This window comes from Lepisma saccharinum, unplaced genomic scaffold, assembly GCF_977018435.1.
Source record: "Lepisma saccharinum unplaced genomic scaffold, izLepSacc3.1 HAP1_SCAFFOLD_222, whole genome shotgun sequence".
NCBI classification, from domain to species: domain Eukaryota; kingdom Metazoa; phylum Arthropoda; class Insecta; order Zygentoma; family Lepismatidae; genus Lepisma; species Lepisma saccharinum.
Genome location: NW_028143003.1, coordinates 262831 through 269023, shown reverse-complemented (window position 1 = coordinate 269023; position 6193 = coordinate 262831).

The window sequence follows — 6193 nt, the reverse complement described above, 5'->3', positions numbered from 1 at the left end:
TGACCAACACGGGGAAGAAAGTGCAAGAGGTGAAGAAACTACCTCAAACTAGGTTGGAATCTCCTCGATTGCGATACAAAGTGTTTTTTCTCGTGACCGCCATACTATTTTCTCAGAATATTTCTCCCACGAAGGAGACATGGTTTTTTGTAATGACATCTCATCCGTTATGGATTCTCTTGGCCATGAATACAGTCCACACGATTGGCGTCTTTTCATCGATTCCAGCAAAGTTAGTATGAAAGCTGTACTTCTCCATAATGGAAATAAATTCCCACCAGTACCAATTGCTCATGCAGTTAACATGAAGGAGACGTATGAGAACTTGAAACAGCTTCTGACAAATATCCAATATTAGAAATACAAATGGAATATATGCGGAGATCTGAAGGTAATTGCAATTCTGTATGGCATGCAGCTTGGGTAAACAGAGCATTGCTGCTTCTTATGCGAGTGGGGCAGCAGAGACAGAAAAAAATCACTATTGTGGGGAAAAATGGCCTCTTGTTGACCCCAAAAATGTGTATCTCCATCCTCTGCACATAAAATTGGGACTAAATAAAAACTCTGTGAAAGCCATGGACAGAACTTCACGTGGATTCATGTACTTGCAACAGAAATTCCCAAAAATCAGCGATGCCAAAATTAAAGAAGGAATATTTGTAGGGCCTCAAATAAGGGAATTGATGAATGATGAGAATTTCATTCAAAAATTAACAAATGTTGAAAGAATGGCATGGTTGTCTTTTACAAGTTCAAGTAAAAACTTTTTAGGCAACCATAAAGCAGAGAAGTATCGCAATATTGTACATGGACTAATTAGATCATACCAATGTATGGAATGCAAAATGTCTCTAAAATTTCATTTCTTGATTGATCACCTGGACTTCTTCACAACTAACCTTAGCGCCGTTAGTGACGAACACGGTGAACGGTTTCACTAATACATTGCTCTAATGGAAAAGCTATATCAAGGCAAATGGAGTGCCGCAATGCTGTCCGATTACTAGACCTTACTTAAGAGATGTTTCTGAGGCAAAGCTTCGTAGAAAATCGGGAAGGAAACATTTTTAGGTATGTTTATACACTTTCATGTTACTCATTTACTTCATTTCTTTGTGTACTGACACAGATTTATTACCTTTTACGTTTGTAGCACTTTTGTGAAAGCAAGTCCTTTCGACCAATACATATAGAACATAGGCTGAGGTAGGAAAATACAAAAAAACATTTTTACAGGAAACCTGAGCCCAATGGAGAAATTCTGAAATCAGATCTGCATTCAGGGGCTCAGCAACTTCTAGAAACAGCTTGTTTTGTTCTTGTAACATTCACAAATATTTTTTTTGTAGACCAGTGTTATCAATGAGAAACATAAACAGTTACATGTAAAAATTATTATTTTTACCCTTATGTGATTAATAAATATGCAATAGAATTCTAAATGTTATACTCAATATTTAATTTGGCCAGGGAGTATGGCTTCTTTCAACTCCCCTCTCTCCCTGCAACGGCCATGCGATATGACAACAAAGAAAGATGGAAAAGTTACAACATTAAAATGTTAAGCAAAAATATTTATATACAGGTTTTATTTTGCGCGGGCATAACTTTCTTTTGCGTTAACGTATCCAAATTCTGAAAATACTGTCTTGCAGCTAAATAATCCGGGATTATTATGATATGTCTAATTATTGTCCGTCAAGGGAAACTACAGATACAGAGTGGGAAAGACAGCCTAATCTTTTGTCTTTTCTCTGTGAGAACGTTTTCATAAGGTAGAGTCTGCCTGGCTCTTACACAATAGCGTTAGGGTTCCTGCATTGTTGTCACCGATAATAAACTTCGAGCTCAGCTTGCTGGCAGAAAGAAATAAACTCTTGGAACTTATAACTAACACCAGGATGTATAGTATATATACGAGGTGTGTTCCATTAATTAATCATTAACATAAGAAAAAGAAAAATATTAAGTTTATATACATATTTGTAATGTGGACACTGCTGCACGTTACACACTGGACTGCATTTTGTAGACGAATGAGGGTCTTGTGACTGGCCTTGGCCAGTATAATTCTGTGTCTTGTCCTTATGTGTGCTGAGTGCCTCTTTACAGCCTCTGCTTTTAACCGAAGTCAGAATATTTTAGTTACGATAGGACATTACAGTTATGTTTATTTTAGTTGTGTTAACCTAGGTCAGAATATTTTAGTCTTCCAACATTACAGTTATGTTATTAGTTACATTTTAGTTGAGGTAAGGGCTGGAACCCTATATAAAGTAACGGGTGCAAAATAGCCTAGAGTACGGACGCGATAAGAAGCGGCGTGCAATCAGAACTCAGAATGGCAGAACGTGACCAAATTCTGTCTCCTCGTTGGCTGCCATGTGGCTGGGGGGTTTCTACGTTGCCACGTTCACACAAACACACGGACAGGCTAGTCAGCTGTTGGCAAGATCGGGAAAAAAGTGTTACGCGAAATTAAGCAAGTACGTATCAGTATGCTAATATATGTTATTTCCGTCGTAAAATGATAATTTAACGAATCTAGAAGTTTGAATCTGAAGTTTCTTGTAGGTTGACGTTAACTTCCAGTGTGAATTTTACATTCTGGCAAGCATGAAACATTTTCTCTTCCTTCTCTACACAGCAACCGAAAACCTTCACTGAAAGAACCTTTGTTGTGTTTTTATTATGGTACATTGCAAGCATCAGCTACCGGCATCTTTTTACTTACGTTGTATCGTATCACAATTACCAACAAAAGAAAATGCGTCTTGTGTTATGAACAACACTGTGGCAAATCGTTCTCCTTTGATTTCATGCTGCCTCTCTTTGCCTTCTTTGTCACGCCGCGATTGTTGAAGCTTCAGGGCGTACAAATGAAATGTATTTCTTGAAAATTAGGGCAAATTACGTATAAACAAATTACGTACAACTTCATTTCGTTAACACGTTTTTAAATTATATATTGAGGAACCTAGAAAACCTCTAAAACAGAATTTTACAGAACTGAGTTACTGTATTATGGAGAAGAATTTATCAAGAACAAATCAATTGTGTGTGAATTGATTGATTGAGTTGGTGTTTTAAAGTCCACTTTATGCACACTACGGCCAATCTGGAATGGACCTACAGTTGGAAGTGGGATCCGAACCACTATGTGCCTAGACAGGGTATCAAACCCAGGACTACTTGATTACAAGGCGACAACACTTACCCTACCACTGTGCCATCGGGGAGGCACATGTGGGTGTGTGAAGTGAGATAATTTGGGAAGCTATATGAGAATACAGGCTCTGGCAATACAGAGTTCAATAAATTACAACGAAACGCTTGGCAATTGCTCGATTTCCTTAACTGTAATGATACATTTGGTACATGTGTTATTAATGCTTTGAGCTACCTGTATGTAAAAACATAAAAAATGAATGAAAGAACAGAAGTAGTAGTTAAAGAATCAGTTGTTTTTGCTTACCGGCTATCATTGCAGTGGTGCTATCCCAAGATCATCTTCATTGTTGGTTGGTAAAGGAACATCTTCATCTGAGCTACTACTGTCACTGCTGTCTTCCTGCCCAAGTGAAATTACAAAATCCTCCTTTTGCTGCTCTTCAACTCCCTCCTTTTCCCATGCTTCGGAAATAATCTTCCTTGTGTGTTCTATAGCCGAACGCCACCTATCTGCTGTCCCATCCCCGATAGCCTGTTCTGACAATTGCAAAATTTTAGACGGTGTAAAAGGTGGCAAAGTGTTCCTCTGTGTTACCAGCCCTTTGACCTGTGCCCAAATAAGTTTGATTGCATTGTACATACAATGATAAGACGGGAGACGGACCACCGTATGTCCCGCTTCTTCTGCAAGCTTGTCTATTCGATATATGGGGAACTGGGGTTTGTGTAACATAAGGAGCTGCAGTAGTTCAACCTTCCTCATGTTTCTGTGGGCTCGCGAAAATCCTGAAGTAGGTCAATCTGGCAACAGCGTGTCACTACCAGAGTGGGTGGTTCCACGCCGCTTGCTAGCGCGTCTCGACAATAAGTGCTGACACACCCAAAATTTTAAATTTAAAATTAAATTCAAATATTAAATTTGCGAAACCGTAGGCAATACGATGCAAGTAATTAATAGTTATTCCATAGCATCAAGCCTATAATTTACATATTCGCTCTTCCAATTCTTTTTCTTGCTTCCTTGTGAACGTTGCATGTCCTCCTAATACTGGTTTGTACACAAGCAGTCTTCACTTTGTTACGTAAAGTGTTTCGTTGAACTTTGAAAGTTTGTGCTGCTGTGGCTAAAGGCATTTCACATTTCACAGTGCCTGTTGCTGCACTCATATTTTTGACATTCCAACTGCATTTTGTACTCTTTCTCATGTAGTTTCTCACCATATTGGATCTGCAAATATAAGGAATAATCATCCATTAATACATTTGTCTTGCAAGCTAGTGATCCAATATTATAATAAACAAGCCGATGTTGAAGTTCCCCTTTTTTTGAGTGTCGGAGTTACCCTAAAATGCACAGTACCATTTCATAATTTTTATTTGCATTTCGCAACACTGCCACCATTGAACGACCATGTGTAAATGGAGGGAAACAACAGCCAATCATTACCTGATATGCAACACAATCAAAATTTGTTCGGCCTGTTTCTTATCTCTTACGTTCAAACCATGCATTTTTATAACACTACTATGTATTAGTTCTTTGACACTCACCTGTACTTCGATTTCATTTTCCTGAACTTTAGAGATACCTTCTGTAATTCATCAACCTGGTGGAAACACTACTTCACATATCCATACCCACTCAGTAAATGGCGTGCACGTGTTCCTTGTAAGCAGTTCAGATGCACAGTGTTTCCAACTACAAAATGTTGGAAGTTCCCCAAATGTTGATGTTTCCCCAAATCACCTTATATACAGGGTTTTCGTAAATGATTGTCGGGGTTACAAACAAGCACTGTATTTTACGTAATAAAGATAGATACATGCAATTTTTTTTTGCAAAATGTTAGGAAACTCACCAAGTTTTTATGACAAAGTCACAAATGTTTCATGTGCTCGCCTCGCGATATCCTGCAGATATCTAAGCGATAGTCCATTTCCTGCCACACTCGGGATAGCATATCATGTGTAACACTGTTGATGGAATTCGTTATGCGTGTTTTCAGTTCCTCGATGGTAGTGGGTAATGGAGGATAGTAAACTGTATCATTTATGTATCCCAGAGAAAAAAATCGCAATGAGAAAGGTCAGGGAAACTAGGTGGCCATGATAAAAGGTTTTCATCCTCATCAGTCCCGTGCCCAATCCAACGTTGTGGTAATTTTCTGTTGAGCAATGATCGCACTTCACAGTGGAAGTGAGGTGGGGCTCCATCCAATTGCATGATGAACGTGTTAGAATCTTCTTCCACTTGAGGAAATAGCCACTCATTCAACATATCCAGGAATGTCAATCCCGTAACCGTATTCTCCATGTAGAAGAATGGACCGTACACCTTTTCTCGTGACACAGCACAATAAACATTCACTGTAGGTGAGTCCCAAACCAACTCCACAAACTGATGAGGATTTTCCGTTTCCCATATACACACATTGTGTGTGTTAACTTTTCCACTTAGGTGGAATGTCGCCTTGTCAGTGGAAAGGAAATTCTCGATGAAATTGTCATCGTCAGCCATGAGATTTTGCATATCGCTGGCGAACGTTTCCCATACACGACGGTCGTTACGTGTTAGCTTTTGATGCAGACTTAGGCGGTATGGTTTCATGTTTGGCTGTTTTCGTAGAACACTCCATAATGTTGTCTTCGGAATGTTTCCTTGGATCCAGCAGGAACCGATTTCCTCGGGCTCCGTAAATAGGTTTCACGAACTTGCTCCGACACTGATGGTCAACCACTGCTTTTGCATTTGCAAATGCAACCTTTTTCATTGAACTGTGCATACCACCTTCTAATCGAATTGTCTGACGGTGCATCTTTCCGATATCGCACATGAAAATGTCGTTGCACAACTGTAACGGACCTTGTTGCGTGATATTCAAGGACACAGAACGTCTTCTAACTAGTAATATCTGCCATTTTGGAAAACAGCGGCCGAATCGGGAAACAGAGGTCTATGACACAAATAAGGAACAAAACTTGTTAAGTTTCTCAACAATATCGTGCATTTGTGTTCACC